The 18,165-nt window shown below is 35.3% G+C and overlaps 1 long non-coding RNA gene across 1 annotated transcript in view; it reads left to right on the forward strand.

Moving 5' to 3' along the window:
- Positions 1-6,638: 6,638 nt before the first annotated feature.
- LOC118917543 (uncharacterized) overlaps positions 6,639-18,165 on the forward strand; it is a 228,038-nt gene continuing 216,511 nt past the window's right edge. The window contains exon 1 of the long non-coding RNA XR_005026839.2: positions 6,639-7,316. This is a non-coding gene — a long non-coding RNA (uncharacterized LOC118917543). The remainder of the gene's footprint in view (positions 7,317-18,165) is intronic.

The raw sequence follows: 18,165 nt of genomic DNA on the forward strand, positions 1-18,165 counted from the left end.
AATCTACTCCTTTAGTTCTCTCCCACTCTTACTTTACCACAGAAAGTTTCTGCGGCCTGTGGAATTATTGACCCAATTTTCATTATGTTTTCAAATTCTTACATGTTTGAAGATAGATTTATTATTTATTTGTTTTGGTAGCTAATATTTTCCTGATTCTTCAGGTGTGGGCTGGGTTAATTTGAATTGAATGGATCTCTGTGTACTTAGCTTGGTTTTCATGTTGCTATTGTTATTGTCATTACTATTATTAGTTGGCAAATTTCATTCCAGAAAATTTTCATATGTATTTTATGTATTGTAATAAAAATCCACATAATATATTTTGTATCTTGTTTTGTTTAGTTCTGTTTGATCTGCATTTCAAACTGTTCAATACCAATTTTTTTTCCAGCTTTATTGAAATATAATTGACATATAACATTGTATAAGTCTTAAGGTGTACAAGGTGATCATTTGATACATTTATGTGATGCAAAATGATTACCACCATAGCATTAGCCAACACCAGCATCCCATCACATAATAACCATTTCTTTTTTTGTAGTGAGAACAGTTTAGGTATACTCTAAGCAACTTACAAGTACATAATACAGTATTAGTATAATTACCATGCTGTGCATTAAATCCCCAGAACTTGTTAATCTTAAAAGTGGGAGTTTACACTCTTTGACTGATATCTCCCCATTTCCCTTACCCCTCAGCCCCTGACTCTTTGCTCTGAATTTGACTTTTTTAGGTTCTACCTGTTAGTGATATCATACAATATTTGTCTTCCTCTGTCTGACATTGCACTTAGCATAATAGCCTCAAGATTCATCCAAGTTACTACAAAAGGCAAGATTTCCTTCTTTCTCATGGCTGAATAACATTCCATTGCTTGTATTATATACAACATCTTCTTTAACCTTTCATCTGTTGATAGATCCTTAGGTCGGTCTCACACATTAGCTATGGTGAATAATGCTGCAGTGAACATGGGGCTGCAGACATCTCTTCGAGATCCTGCAAAACTATAATTTTTAATGATACATGATACTTCATTGAATTGATTGATATCAGTGTTTACTTCACCATTTCCCTAGGATAATTAAGTTGCTTATTTCCATTTTAAAAATCAGTGTGAATAATTTTATGATTAACTTCTACTTGGATTTAACTTTTTTCCGTAATTTGAATTCCTGAAGATATAATTACTGTCAGTAAAATGGTTTCTGAGTTCTTGATTTCCAAAGTTTCCCAAAGGCTTAAAATAGTATATAACCCTACCAGTTAAATAGAAGACTTACTGTTTGATTGCTCACTAGCTAGTAATTTGTAAAATCACTAAAGACACTATACTATGAAACATTCTACTCTTTACTCATTCGACTCATTGTTGCTACAAGGAGTTAATTACTATATTACTATAATGGGAGTTATATATTACATATATTGTATATGTATATTTGGTTATTAGTTGCTTTTTCTCTTATAAATTATTCAGTGTGTTCTGCTTATTTAATCTATTAATATCTTAGTGATTTCTTACTTTATAAGGCTTTCATGTATTATAGTTATTTCCCTGAATGATACTTCCTGCAATTTTATTTTCCTTTTAGTCTTTTTAAAAGTTACCATTGACATTCAAGAAATTTTAAATCTTAGTGTTATCAGATATGTAGATCTTTCTTACTATGCCAGAACTTAAAAGACTGGAGTAGATGTCATGACTTCCATCTTTCTGATTTTGTAATTCTTTGAGTTCATGATTTTTATCATAGAGATTCAACATACACATTTTTTTCTGTCTGCTTGAAGTTGGTGTGCCTTAGTGGACACTACCTTTCATCCATATTTCAGAGTACCAGTTTCATAGAAAATAAAAATAATTGAATTTTATATTAAGTTAACATGCTAAGAAGCACAATAAAATCCCCAAACAATGGCAAAACAATCAATGCATAATTTATGAGAATTTATTCAATAGAAAACAATTGATACTAACTGTATTTAGTAAACCATGTGGCCATGTCCTTCATTAGTACTCTTTAACAGCTAAGGAAACACAACTAGTTGTCTATTCTGGTTCCAAAGCAAACAAGCTTCCTCTGTAACTTTTTGCATTAGTGATCAGAGAGCTTCATTTTATTATCATTATTATAATAACATGGATTCAATAACAGTTAAAATTTATTGGGAGCCTATAATGGGCTAAGTACTCTTCTAGGTGCTGAGGATACAAATAGATAAATCCTCTTCGGGAGTTTACATTTGGAAGAGTTTCATTATATAATGAGGAAGGATGTGGTGACTCCTTTGAAATTCCTCCCTTCTTTTTTTTTTTAAAAACAAGGAAGGCCACAGAAAATATTGTGGCAGAAAGAACCTGGATTTAAAGAAATGTGACTTAAAAAAAATCCTTTAGTATAGTATTTAGAAAATCTTGATGCTGAGAGAAGAAACCAAGAAATAAAAAAATCCCCAAAAGATATGTCTTTGAACAGAAAGAAAAAAATCCATGGACTTTTGAAATTCATTACTTTTTGTGCCCTGGGAGCTTGGCTTGCTGTGGCTTTTATTCTCCTTCTTGGAGGGATAAAGATTACTTCTAATTTGTTTTCCAATCCACCATCCACATTCTAGTAAACTGAATTAAATGCAAACATAACTTCTCACCTTCTTCTAACCTTAGTTATTAATAAAATCTTCAGTCCATACTTCATTCAACTCAAGCTTCTATCTAACTCATGTTCTCTTCAAGATTTTACATATTAACAGGGGCTATGAGCTTTGGGTCTGCTAGTTAACTTGGGTTAATGTTTGGTCATCTGTGCTCGGGAATGGGAGATAATCCACCAGAGAGGTTGAAGGAACTATTTTGGGCCAACAGAGACATGGATGAGCACATTGTTGCTGGCTGGGGCAAGGGCTTCCTTCACAGCTCTCTCTGTTCTCTCTTCTCTTTCTGTTTACCTGTTAGCCAGGTGACTGACTTAGGGATCTTCATGATGGAAGGTACCTAAACTTACTCAAAGTAGATCAAGAAAAAGATTAACCGGAAGGATTCAGGGAAAACTCACAGAACCCATCTGTGCAAACACACCTGAGGAGCTCCCTGTGTTCTAGTTGCTGCTTCTCTTTGAATACCTGCCCTGTTCCCATGCTTCTCCACCCCCTAGCTTTATCGAGTTAAAATGCACAAATAAAATTACAATATATTTAAAGTGTACAGTGCAGTGATTTGATATACATATATATTGTGAAAGGATACCCCCTTCGGGTTTCTTCATATCCAAGTTCACGCCAATTGCAAGAAACTTTCTAAACACGTGTTTATGTGCGACAGTATAAACTACACCTTCCCAAAGTCTTTTGATGGCAGGTGGTAGCCGTATTAGATAAACTTATATTGTGTTTTCTACATGCCAGGCCCTCTTCTAAGTGCTTTAGAAGTTTTAGCTCTTTAAACTTCATAAAATAAAACTCTGCTGATGATACTATTATCCCCATCTCAGAGTTGAGAGGTGATATAACCTGCCCAGGCTCACACAGCCAGTAAAATTATAGACTTGAGATTTGAACTCAAGCAGTCTGGCTCCAGAGGCTATGGTCTTAACCATCATGCTTTACTGGTTTGCTTGTTTTTTTACATTGCCAGGTGTACCTGTTCTATTGCTGCCCACTGACATATAAGCGTGCACCAGTCCTGGTGCCAATCCTGCATGCATCACTGTGGAACTTCACAAAACTGACATTTAATGTCAGTGCAAATCAACCTGTCACATGGTGACATTGTGTTTTGAGGCAGAAGATAAAAATTGATTGTGTGGCTTTGCTCAATATCCATCATCCTTTTATTTAAAGAAAATTGTTGACTTAGCATTATTCAGTACATATTCATAAAATATCGGTAAGTTAACAATAATAAATTACCAGCTGGAGGGTGAAGAGTAGTTTAGAATAAGTCATTTTGCCATTCCTGTGTAATTTCAATGTAATCCTGAATAAATATAACTTCAACCCAGAACTGAGGCCATTTCAATCTCAATGTCCAATGGACATCAAATCTACTGAATATTTTTATTCTTTAGTACATCTATGCATCTACCAACCCCAATAAAATTTAGGAAGCAGTATGATAAGAGTCTGAAGTAGGTAGACTTTAGGACCAGACGGATATTAGTTCAAATCTTAGTAATAATTAGGTCAGGAATGGACAGTTCACTATGAGTGTGCCATTGTATGAAGTGGTGACAAAATAGTATAAATGCTAAAAGCTCCCATTTAGAATTAGCCAAACTGAGTCTGAAATTTTGAGTCTACCATATCCTAGCTTTGTGATTTTGCCTTCCTTTCTTCATCTGGAAAATTGATGTAATTTTTGTTGTAAAGATTAAATAAGAAAATCATCTTTCCATCAGAGAAATAACTGTTAGCAGATTATTTAGTCTTCCTTAGCTTCCTTATTTGTAAAATGAAGATATTAGCATCCATTTTCTAGGAGTTTGTGAGGGCTTAATGAGAAAAATGTAGGTAATGGGCCCAATGCTCATTAATTCCAACATAGTAGGTGCTCAAGTACCTGATTTTCTTTCCTTTTCTCCTGTTATGACCTAAATCAAAGTTCTGAATCAGGTACATTTTAAAGTATATTTTAAAGTCTTAAATGATTTCTTATTTTACATTTGGCTTTTTAATACACAGAACTTATTTTGGTATATGGTAGTAGATAAAGGTCTAACTTCATTAGGGTTTAAATTGTCCTGGTAGTATTTATTGAATAATCTTTGATTTCTTCATTCATTTGTGATATCTCCTTATTCATTAAGTAATATGGGTTATTTTTAGGCTTAAAAAAAATAACCTATTTGTTGATCATTCATTACCAATTTATATAAAAAAATGTTGGGTTATTCTCATTTATTTATTCTATCAAGTAACTGTAGGACCACTTTATAAAGTTAGTGATTTTTACTTCTAAACAGGGAAATGGATGTCTCTCATTTACTTTTCTTCTGTTATTTTGGTAACCAGGTAACTTCCTTAGAGCATCAAGGTTAATAAATACATATCTTTTTCTCTTGTCTACTGTGATCCACATGTCCTAAGTACCTATCATTTTGGATTAATTCCATAGTAGGTGAGTCTATAACCAGCTGAGTAATATCAGAGCAGGAAAGGGAAAGGAGAGTACTAACCCAGGATGCTTAGATCAAGCTAATTAATAGCATAATGTGGATAGCTTCCACCAAAGGTTTTATATTTTTGGAAAATTTCCAAGAATTCCCCACTTGAGGTCTCTGTTGAGATGGGCTACTTGTGTTCTGAGGATAAATGGTGACTTTTTAATTGTGAGACATGGATCAAAGGATTCAACTCTTGGAGTTTTACTGCTTTGCTATTTGTTAACAGAACCTGATCATGTTCTTTCCATTGGGGTTAAGAGGGTGTCTGTCTGTCTCTGATATCTTTCAGAGAACAGTTCTTCAGGATTTAGGACATGCAAGGATTGCTGGCTGGACTTTGAGGCAGACTGACCATATCTGCTCATAAAACTGAGTGCACTATATGAGTGCCTGGCAGTATTTTGGCCATATTTCTTGTGTCAGGACAGAGGCTAAGATTACAAGTTACATTTCTAGGTGTGTAGCTGGCTTGTTACTAGACCACAAGAAAAGATGAACTTCAAAAGGAGTTGATATTACTGTATTTAGGTTAAGGTCAGGACCTTGGGTAACCCGAATGTTTTTGAAAAATTGACTAGTGTTAATTTGACAATTTCATTTGTCTTTTTTATTTTGCCTGAAAAGTAGAGATGTCTCAAAGTGTGTGCAAATACCTTACAGAACTCTTTAATGACTGTCCCAGTGTATGGTTATTACTGGGAAGGTAGTGGAAATTTACCATGTAAGAAACACCAAATAGTTTTCTGATGCTGTTAAGAGGTTGCTCTTTGACAGGGAACAGCTTTAATGATGCTGAAAACAAGCATGCAGCAACCTGAATTTAAAAAGTGAAATTCCTTCTTGAGAATCAAATAGACCCTGAGTTTTGGGGCTTTCATGCTCCATTTTTATGGTTTTGCCAGGATTATGTTTTGGCTTGTAAGACATGAAGTAGAGATATCCTCTCATTTTTCTCAAATTCCCCCAACTGTGTTGGTATGTAATGGTGGCCACGTTGTCCTTGCTGTGGTGTGGATTTCATGAAGGATCCTAACATGGTTCCGTTTGAGGTCATCTGGTGCTACCAGTCAACTATCCTGGGAATGCCAGAACTCATCACCATATAACTTAAATTTATATAGTTTCCAGAATTTGTTCTTTGATGTTGGGGCTGAATTTTGGCTTTCTATAGTGGCTTATTTGAACCCTCCTAAAATCTGGGTATGAGGGGCTTCATAGGGGCAAGTACCTTTATAAGGACTGTCTACTTGACATAATGATGAGCTAGAGTCTGTTAGTTTCTAGATCATCTATTTTTAAGATAATTTTTCCTTTAGAGTGTCTACTTTCTTTGTCAGCATTAGGGCATCTAGAAGTTTCTTAACTACTTAATCATTTTTGATGGGGACCCATCTTGTATTTAAAAAGAATTACATTATACTTTTCAAAGCATCCCAAATCATGGATAATCCCAATGATCTATCATGGGTATTTTTGTCTGAGGGAATCCAAGATGACAAGGGGCCATTCACTTTTGTTTTGTAAAGCCATTAACTCTGTTTTTTGTTCTAAGACTTTCTCAATATGTTTGGGCAAATGCTAAAGGTCTGTTAGGAGAACTGTTTCCCATTCTGGTATTTTTTTACATACCAAGTCCTGCATTTAAGGCCAATCATAAAAAATGAGAATAATGCAGTAGAAACATCTGCCTGTGGATCTCCCCCTGGATATTAACTGGAGTTATGGAAAAGGTGATTCTGATGAATTTGCTCTTTCTTTGCTTGTAAGACTGGGTTTATATCTAGTCATTCTTTATATATAATATATTTAAAACATAACAAGCATAGTTCTCAGTAAGTGTTGCCCCACATTTTGTGCTTTTTTAAAATTCCTGTTCTGTTTGGTGGACCTTAGAAATAACTTCATCTTTTTCAAGTATTTCCAATAAGATGTTTTTTTTTTTTTTTTTTTTGGTCAGACTTTAGCACCAAAAATCAAATGGACTTACTAAAACAAATGTATTAGTGATTTTAGGTCAAAGATACTAGAATACTGAGTTGCAATACTATTGAAGTCTTGTAAATTTGCCTTTTCTTTCAGAGTTTGGGGAAATTTGTGATAATTATCTGTAAGTCAGTCCAAGGCCAGATTATAAAATCTACCTGCCAGGTATGTATTCCTGTTTTGGTGGGCTTATGGTTAAAGGAAACTGTGACCTTTTGGATGAAATCAGAGGGGGGAAGATGGTTTCAGATCAGGAAAATTGTGGGAAAAGGGAAGAAGATTTAGATAAAAAAGATAATACGGAAAAATTGGTAGACTATCAGAAGGAAGAAAAGGTATTGTAGGATACAGGTAATGAATAGAGGAATAAGATTTTGATGGATCCAAAAGTGAAATGGTTCTTAAATTTCCACATATTTCATGAACTGTAGACAGAGAATCATTTATGAATGTATATACTCTAAAAAACTTCATATATATTCATAAATGTATTTTGGATAATAATGATGCTTTGATGAAGAATTTTTAGGGGCTTTTTTATTCCAACAGAAGTAGGAAGACCATAGATTATTAGGAGTTTTGTGCTGCTCTGGGATGCCTCTAAGATGGAGAATTTTGGTAATATCCCCAATTCCCTAAAGTGTTTCTATAATTCCAAATTATTCCAGGTGAAATTGTGTCATTTTGTAAGGTAAAAGCAGGTATCTGGGCTGGCAGAAGCACTGACTTGAAGATAATGGACTCAATATTCTCCAGGCACACCTGCCTTTTTCCTATTTCTTGAATATGCCACATTGATTTTTATCTCAAGCCCATTGTATTTGCAATTTCTTCTACTGTAATTGCATGTTCAGTTTTCTGTTCACAGGCTAACTCCACAAAGCTGTCTTCCTTGGTCATCTTATTTAAAATAAAAACACCTTTTAGCCTTTTCTCTTATTTTTTTTACTAACACCATCATGCCTGATTTTTTTTATGTCTATTTTTGTAACTTATTGTTAACTCCAGTAGCGTAAGGTTTTGTTTGAAGTATATGTCGCTATACTCTGCCATCAGAATCATTCCTGGCACATATCAGGTGCTTAATAAATATTTATCAAAATAGTTAAAATACAGTGTTACAAAGGCTAGAATCTGTATAGCAAGGATGTTATTGCTGCTTAATAACTTATTTGCTCTTTCTTTTTTAATAGCTTTATTGAGGTATATTTTATGTACCATACAGTTCACTCATTTAAAGTGTACAATTCAGTTATTTTTAGTTTATTCACAGATAACATGTAACCATCACCGTGGACAATTTTGGAACATTTTTATCACCTCAAGAAGAAACCCTGTATCTTTAGTTATCATACCCTTATTCACTTTCCCCCTACAATTTTCTTCTTTCTTGAAAGATGATCTGAAGGCTGAGTCACCACTGTTAGATGTTATATATAACATATGAGGAAACTGAGGCACAGTTGATATGGAGTATGTGTGTAGCAGTCCTCTTTTATCTCTTAATGCTCTTAGCCACAAAGTTCAAGATATTATTCCTAATTTTTTAGATATGGAAATTAGGGAAATTGGAAGCTAAGGAGTTAAGAAACATGTCCATGGTCACATAGCCACTCTCCAAAGCTCTTCTCCCTTGGTGGAGGTAGTAAGGAGTGTGAGTGAAATTCACAGCTAGCATGTCCTATTGATGGTTTATGAGGCATTCAGAGTTTTGATGCTGGGCAATGATGATCAAAGAGAAGGGTCTTGTGTTACGCTAGTGAAGGAATGTGATTCTGTACAAAATTACAAATAGAGGTGTAACTGATGGAAGTGCTAATGGCCGTTCATTTTTTTTGCTGTCAATGACCATTTGGACTTGAGTTACAACAAGAACTGTTTAGAGACCCATTTTCCCCCTCAGAACACCCATACTTCTGTTTCAAACTGAAATGATGAGCATTTTCCTTTATTCCATTCATCTACATACTTGCTTATCCAGCAAATGTGTTTTTGAGATCCTATAATACTCTAGGTATTTGCAGTCTTCCAGTTTGGGGATTCTTTTTCCCAAGGAAGTTATCTGACATACAGAAAATCTTACATAGAAAAAGCTTTATGCAAAATGTTACCGATCATATTATTGTTTATAACAAAGAAACATAGACTACTAAAATATCCAACACTAGAAAATGGTTAATGGATGCACTCCCGTGTCTAAATATTATGTAAACAGTTAAAACAAGTAAGATTTAATTGCTCAGGTAATGCTTTGGATATAGTGTTAGATGAACAAAGTAACACTGAAAATTCAGAAATGTGTGACTCAACTATGTGTAAGTAAGTACACAGAGAGATGACTTGGGGAAGCCCTCTGTGACCCACCCAACTAGATTTGGTCCCTGTATTAAACCACTCCACACTTTTCCTTTATTACACTTATCACATTTGTAATTCCTTGTACAAATTCTATCATTTCTATAAGAATAAAGATTCTGTGATGGCAGAGACTGCACTTACCTCTGTATTTCCAGCTCCTACTTGGCACTGATACATAATGAAATATTAATGAATTAATTGTTAATTAATAGAAGAGGGAAATAAGTTAATTAATAAAAGAGCAAAAACATGCAACTAGATGACGTGGTGGTGGCCTTGTAGGAGATGATTAAGTGTGAGGACACTGGAGTCAAGACATCTTAAGTTTGTCCTCAGGTCTACCCCGAGCTGGTACCTCTAGGTCTCTCTAAGCCTCTTTTCTTTTACTATAAAATAAGGATGATTATACTACTTACCTTATAGGATTGTGGTGAGGATTATATGAGGTAATGTATTTGTGAAGCCAAACTGGGCCAGAGAAAGTTTCCAGTAAATGACAGCAATTACGATCATTGTTATTTTTTCTGTATCTTCCCAATTTTCCACAATGTGCATCTATTTATTTATGATTAGAAAAATCAAATTTAAAAAGAAAAATAATGAACAAAATTGGTATACTGCATGAGTCTTCCTCCTTACTTGTCCCAGCTAGGAGGTTAAAATGTGTTCAGTGACTGTTCTCTGAAATGTCTTCTACTTTTTAAAAATATTGTGAGACTTCTTCCCTCCTCCATGAGTCGCTGCTTTTTAAAGTTTAGAAGGTACCAAAAAGCCCATGTGAGTAAGATCTCGGGACAAAAAGTTTATTCTTAAGTCAAAGATTTTTATGGTATAGAAAAATAGTTTGTTGAGTCTTCCCACACAAATTCTCATACAAAAGTATGTTGAAAATCCTTTAGTCAATATGTGTGAAATACAGAAAACAAATAGTTTGGCACTTAGCACTTCTGAGGAATCTATTTTGGGAGAGCTTTTGTTTAAATTCAATCCCTGGGAAAATAATCTAAGTGATTCCAGTTGAGAGAGTGCTACAACACCCAACTCTAGGGAAGTTGTCACTTTTACAGGTTGTTAACTATGTGTGCGCAGCCAGAGGCTCATATTGGTTAGCAGCACAGTAAAAACAGATTCCCCTAATAGTTAACATTTCCACTCCCAACTCCTCCCTCAAAACTCAAGTTAAATGTTATCCTCATTGAGAAGCCTTTCATGATCCCCACACAGAGTTGTTTACTTTGATTTTAGGTTGACTGTGTTTATTGTATCTATCTCTTTTCATTAGAAATGCCTCTAAGGAAAAGTATCATTTGTTTTTTTGTACCTTCTATGCTTGGCAAAGGGCTTGATGTGGGACACAGGAAGGAAATATTTATTAAATGAATGAATTATCAAGCCAATTAAAGACTCTTACAAAACCATCTTTTTAACCAAACAGGATTCACAATCATAAAAAAAGAAACCGGGGGAAACATAAGTTTGTTTACATTTCTATGGCTCAGGCAAAAATTGCTCCTGATCACATGTTTATGCCAGAAGAGCACTGATTAACACTGGTAGTTTTGTTTCCTATTTTGTTTATTGTTAAGTCCTTGAGGGCAAGAGTCATGTCTCAGTTATCTTTGATCCCCTGTGTCTAGCTCTGTGGTTAGATTATGAAAGGCCTTCAATTCTGTACGTGTATTCTGTGAAAGTTCCCTTAGAAGTCATTTTCTGGATAAGATGGCTCTTGATTTTTAATTCTCAAACTTCATTTCTCATTACAATGTTGTCCATGTGATATTAATTTAAGAAAAACTGTACTTACATTCTTCAAGCTAAATATATTTTAAACAAATTGATGTGAGGTAAGCCTTGTATCTATGTTATAGATACAGCTTGTAGATTGTCAGAATCATACAAAATTGCTTGTACTAAGTGCCAGTTTCTTCTCCGGAAAATTTCTTAGTTTGCTGGGAGAGACAGACAAGTAAGTCAGCGATGGCAATGACCTTAGCCTAGGAAGATGCCCTGGGGGTTATGGGAAGCCAGAGGTGGACTGTGCATCTAACCCAGTCCAGAGGGTGATGACGAGCTGAGCCTGTCCAGGGAAGGTAAGCAGTTGAGCTAAGTTTTTTTTTTTTTATGGTCGTTGAATCTTTCCAGGCAAAGAAGAAGGTGTTTCTAAGAAGGGAAGGAATATGTACAAAAGCACAGAAGAGAGGTTAATGTTCATTTTGGAGGCCCAAGTAGTTCCGTGTGAGTGGACTATAGGCTGTGTTTGTGGGAATGGTAGGAATTGGGGCTTAGAGGCAGATAGACACAGGGCAGACAAGATATGTATGGCATGATAAGATGTTGAGACTTTTTGCTGAAGACTGTGGGGTATCATACAAGGGCATGAAGGTGGCACTAGTACATGGAAGAAAATGTATGCATTTACAGTAGAGAAGAAGAGGAGTAAATCATTAGTACAAATATAACGGTGGGAACTGTGACTGTGACAACTTAATATCAGAGAAGAGTCTCGGATTCAGGTTTCTAGCCTAGAAAATTGGATAATTGGTGGTGCCTTTTATTAATTCATTCTTTTTTGTAATTTAACATATGGATTTAGTACCTGTCAAATAGCACACCTTCTTTTAAGCATTATGGATAAAAAGATGAATAAGTTATGGGCCTTAAGAAGCTCACAGCCTTGACATTTGAAGACAGAGATCCAAACAAATAATGATGATATAATGTGTTAATTTCAGTGATTTTTTAAAATTATAACATAGGCTGGGGACTTACAATAGGGTGTGATTAATTTTCTTGGGAGTCACTAAGGAAGTATGAGAGAGGTGATGACTCTTGGGCTGGGTCCTGAAATAGGAATAGAAAGCTCTGAGTGTACAAGGGGCAAAGCTTATTCCAGGGAAGAGAACATCATGAGCAAATGCACGATGCTTCCAAGAAACCACAAGCAGCTCAGTATTCCTGAGGCATATGTACTGAAGTAGTTTGGACATGCGGCTGGGATGTGGTGTTGAGCAGGAGCTACTCACGGCCCTAGTGACCATGCTAAGGGCTTTGGACTCTACCAGGGAAATCTGTGGTTCTCCCCTGGGGATGCACATCAGACTCATCTGAAGGCTCCAAATGCAGTTCTGGTATCTGGGCTCAGCCGAGGTCTCCTGAATTAGAAGGGCCAAAGGTGAGCCTCCAGTGTATGTTATTTTCAAAGCCCCGTGGACCACTGTTGCAAAGCCACTTTAGGGAATGATGTAGTCGTTGAAAGTGAAGCCTTTTTCCTTGCCCACAAAGTATTCTCTTGCTTTTCATTTGTGTGTGACCTACGTCTGTCTGATAAAATACAGATTGATTGGATCATAATGCTTACTGCCCAACCTTATAATAATCAGTTGCCACTCTCCAATCAAAATGCACAGAATAAATGGAATCTGATGACTGTGGAATCAGCCTCCTTTGTGGATATATCCTTACCAGAAACCACATAATGTGAAAATGACCATGAATAATTTTTTTCAAAACCACTTCAGTTATAAAAATATCTTCCCAAAGTGTATAATTGAATAATTCAATAGATTTTTATGAAAGAATCAGATACTGAAGGTTGGTCCTTGTCCCTTTTTTTTTTTTTAAAGACATGGATGTCAGTGTTTGTTTAGAATGGGTAAAAGATTAACAACAAATTAAAGTTCTGAAAAAGCTGATAAAAATTTCATCATATAACCCCAAGATAGATAAATTTTTTCTAATTACATACTATATATAAAAAAGAAGGAAATTGTGTCATATGCAACAGCATGGATGAACGTGTAAGACATTATACTAAGTGAAATGTGCCAGTCACAGAAGGACCAGTGCTGCAGGATCACTGTGATATGAGGTGTCTGTAATCAAGCCCGTAGAAGCAGACAGTAGAATGATGGTTGCCAGGGGCTGGAGGGAGGGGGCAATGGGGTGTTGTTGCTCAATGGGTATAAAGTTTCATTTATACAAGATGAATAAGTTCTAGAGATCTGCTGTACAGCATTGTGTCTATAGTTAACAGCACTTCATGGTGCACTTAAGATTTTGTTAGGCAGGTGGACCTCATGTTAAGTGATCTTACCACAATTATAAAAAGAAAAAGAAAATCCTTATATTTTGAGTTGAATTTGTTTTACTCTTTCAGTTTGCCTGGTAATTAGTAAGGGCAATGTCTCCTAATACTTCCTAGGGAGAGCCAAACAAAAGATCTATATTTTTTTGTTATCAAAATAAATAAGCTATCCAGCCTGAAGACAGGAAATGAAATAATGATTTCAGGCAGAAAAAATAGATAATCTTCCTTTCCTGATGAAACGGTAAGTGAGAGCATATGAAATACTTCGGAGATGGGCAGTTCGTGATGTGTCACAGCTTGAGGTCTCTGCATCAGTTGTCAAGGGCTCTGTAGGAATGCCTGGATTTCACACTTCAATTCTGAGTAGCATCTAAGCCTGTTTGAATCAAGTCTACTGAATAGGGGGGATGGAGTATAGATATTGGGAAAGAGAAAAATCAAGTAGCTGAAGTAACAAGTTCCTTCTGTTTTAATTACTTTAGGAACTGGCAATATTTGGAGTAAGGGAAATAAAAGGTTACAGAATTATATGACTAGAAAAACTAAAAAATCATTGGGTTCCTTTTTCTAATTCACACTTAAATCCACTTTCCTGAAACAATCTTGCTTTTCATTTAATCCTTAACTTGTAAAGTAATGACTTCTACATAGTAGGCACTTAATCAATATGGGTGGAATGAATAAATAAATGAATCTTTTCAGTAAAATACCAGTCATAGGGTTTCCCAGCCATTCTTTTTTCCCTCTAGTGATAGGGATCCTATTGTATTTGGAAAGTTCTGTTTCAAAGCCTTTCTTTCTATTAAGCATATGCCGTTATGGTAGAGAATATGTATTTTGGACTCCAGCAATTCTAGGTCAGTATCTACTGCTCATCGGTCATAAATTATTTCACAAATTATTTACCTTAGCTCTCAGCCTCTATTTCATCCCTGCAGAATGAACCTTACCGCTTGCTTTACTGTTGGACTTAAATGAGATTATTCAAATGAAGAACATAGCACAGTGTCCACTAGGTAATAAATACTAAATAAGTTAGCTTATTATTGTTGTTAATAATATTATTTCCATATACAGTCTGCTGCTAGTCATAGATCTCTTTATGCAGCCATACAGAACAAATCTAATTCATCTTTCACCACAAAGACTTTCAAATATTTGAAGATTATTGTATTATTTAAGTTGGTAGAGGTAAAGAGGATAAAGCTGATCATTAAAAAAAAATGTTGCCATGGGATTATGTTAGTGTTCTGTTTTGCATCATGAAACAATGATATGATTCCTGAATAAGAGTAAACACTCAGAGTAAAATGCTTTAAGCAGATCAATTTGCCTGAAATTTGAATTAATCTTTCCATTACTGTTAGGCCATTTCTTAAAAGTTGTTGATACTTATATTTCTCCATCTCTGTGATAGAATCCTTGTCCTTTGGACTGGAGAAATTCAACCTTTTTTATAGTAAAATGCAGCATTTTTTAGATTACACAGGCTTTACAATTGGATGGCTTATGGGTCTATAATAACTCTGTAGTATTAACCCTGGGCAAGTTACCTTTCTGGAGTTTCACTTTTCCCATTGATAAAATGAAGAGAAAATCTGTCACACTGGAGCTGGTGATATTATGAGATAATAATAGTCATAACTAGTATTTATTAACCACCTTTTATGTGCTGTCTATTAAGCTACATACATTATATTGATCATCCTGAATTTTAATAACTGTTTTGCAAGGTAGAAACTGTATTTTCTAAATAATGAGCATAGTAGTCAAAAGTGTTACATTCTATTGTCTTTCCATGTTGCAAAGTCTTACAAGAGTTTTTCAATTTCATGATGTAAAAAGAAGCAGTATGGCAGGGTGTTTATAAAAGCTTTCTTTTAGACGGTTTGGATATTCTATCTAACCCTACCATATCCTAGCTATATGATCTTAGTCAAATTACTTAATCTTTCTAAGCCTCAACCTGCTAATTTGTAAAGTGAGGATGATAACTTTAATACTTCATAGAATTTCATGACATTAATTGAGATAAGGTATTATAGTAATTCCAGTAATAAAAGCTAATGTTTTAATTGCCCTCACTATGTATCAGGTACTCTTCGAATCATTCTACATATATTAACTAATTTATTCCTCAAAAAAAAAAAACCCACCCAACTTATTTGGTAGTGTATTAGGGTTCTCCAGAGAAATAGAACTGATAGTAGATATAAATACAGGCATAGACATAGACACAGATATAGAGATAAATGCAGGCAAAGAGATCTATTAAGAATTGGCTCTTGTGGTTATGGAACTTGAGAAGTCCATAATCTGTCACCCATAAACTGGAGGTCTAGGAAATCCAATGGTGTAATTCTAGTCTAAACCATAAGGCCTGGGAACTCAGGGAGTCAATGGTATAAGTACCAGTCTGAATCCAAAATTCTGTGAATCGGGAGGGCAGGAGAAGTTGGGTGTCTCAGCCCAAGCTGAGATCAAATTTGCCCTTCCTCTGTCTTTTTGTTCTTTTCAGGCCTGCCATGGATTGGATGATGCCTACCCATATTGGAAAAGGTGGTCTTGACTTTTTATCTTACAGATTCAAGTGTTAATCTCTTCCGGAATCACCCTCACAGGCACACCTAGAAATAATGTTTACCAGCTCTTAGTTCAGTCAAGTTGACTCATAAAATTAACCATCACAGATAGGTACCATATTTCCCCTTATTCTATACAGTGAAAAACTAAAGCACAGATAAATTGCTTTCCCCAGATACAGGAAACAGATAACAAAGGGGTTGTGTCAAGCATATGTGGATGTGGATGTGTGTGTGTCAATGCAATTGTCTGCAAATCAATTTAGAAAGCACAAATAACTCAACAGAAAACAAGTGGAATCAGGGATATCACAATACTACATATTGGAGAAGATATGAGCCATAGGCTTTCTTAGATGTTGTTATTGGAAATGTAAATTGGGTCAACCACTTTGGAGAACAGTTTGGTTTTACTTACTTTATTGAATATTCATGTACTTTATGATCCAGCAAATCCACACTGAGGTGTAAATGCCCCAAAGAAACTCTTGCATATGTACAATTGGAGCTCTGGGACAATGTTCACAGCAGCCTTTTCTACAATAGCAAAAATAAAATGGCTCAACTGTTCATTAACAGGCAAGAGAGGGAATCTATGTTGGTATGTTCACAAAATAGAACATAGCTGTCAAAGTGAATGGACTCTGGTGACATTCAAAAATACGGGTGAATATTAGTAAATATAACATTAAGTAAAAGTTAATCCCAAAATATTACTTAAAGTTGATTACTTTTGTAAAGTGGAAAACACTGAAATAAAATACTTTTAGGAATACATATAGATGTAAGAAACTATATACAAAAGAAAGTCAAGAAAACATTGAGACATAATTCATCTTGGTTATCTTGGGTAAAGGCAGGCAAGGAATGTGAATGGTGGTCATAAAGTGAGAGGTAGGTTGTGAAGACCCTAACTTTTGAGTGGTGAGTTCATCAGTATCTATCACATTAGCAGTAAATTAAGTGGATAAACAAGTGAGCCATACATACATGCAGCAACAATAGGAGTGTGTTGTGAATGTTGGGTTATGTTAAGCCAATTATGTTCATCTGAGGCCCTAAAAGAGGGGAAGGAATATTCCAGTGTTCATAGTCTCAACAGATGTGCTATGTTATCACTATTCCTATTGTTAATTTTATTACTATATTATAAAATGAAATAGGTTGCTACAGGTTGTTTAACTCTAAGCCAGGTACCAAATATTGTTCTGAGTTCTGGGGATAAAGAAGTGAAAAAGACAGACAACATTTATTTCTTCATTCAGCTTACATTTTCCATTGCATGTGACCCAATCCTGGCCACTTAGACCAAACAGAATGTCTGGTGAGGGGTTTCTGGTAAAGATTTTCTTCTCTTTAAAAAGGATACACAAGATGGATATTGTTGTATTTATTTAGGGAGCTGGAAAATGCAGTAACATCTTTTCATCATAACAGGAGCTTCTTTGAGGACAAAGCTGACACACTGAGGGTGGAAAGAATCTGAGTCCTTAGTAGTGTTGGGTTCTCACCTTGGAGCCTCCTTACTTAGGATTTATTTTAATGGTTCCATGATGATAAATTGATGGTACATTTTCTGTATTGCTTAAGTCATTTCTATTGCTTTCAACCCAAAGAACCCTAACTGAAATAGAATTTGGCACTATGAATGGGATACTGTGAAAACAGACTTGAAGATTTTAGAACGTTAGAGGTAGCTAGAGAATCATGACATTCCCGATATCTGTAGATATCCCATTAAGGGGATTGTGTAAGTTCTTCCCGAATAGTGATGTAAATGCCAAGTATAAAAGGATGTAGTGTAGCATAAAATTAAGCTTATTGGATGCAGAAAGATCCTGCTCTGCATGAATAATACAGCTAGTCGCCATAGCCCCTGTGGTGAGATAAGCTCTAACTGTTTCTACTCGGTGTGGCCTCCTTTTAGCATCCTTTGCTAAATAAATAAGGATGTGTGTGTGTGTGTGTGTATTTATGTGTTCATTTT

Source organism: Manis pentadactyla, chromosome 9 (assembly GCF_030020395.1).
Source record: "Manis pentadactyla isolate mManPen7 chromosome 9, mManPen7.hap1, whole genome shotgun sequence".
Taxonomy (NCBI): Eukaryota; Metazoa; Chordata; class Mammalia; order Pholidota; family Manidae; genus Manis; species Manis pentadactyla.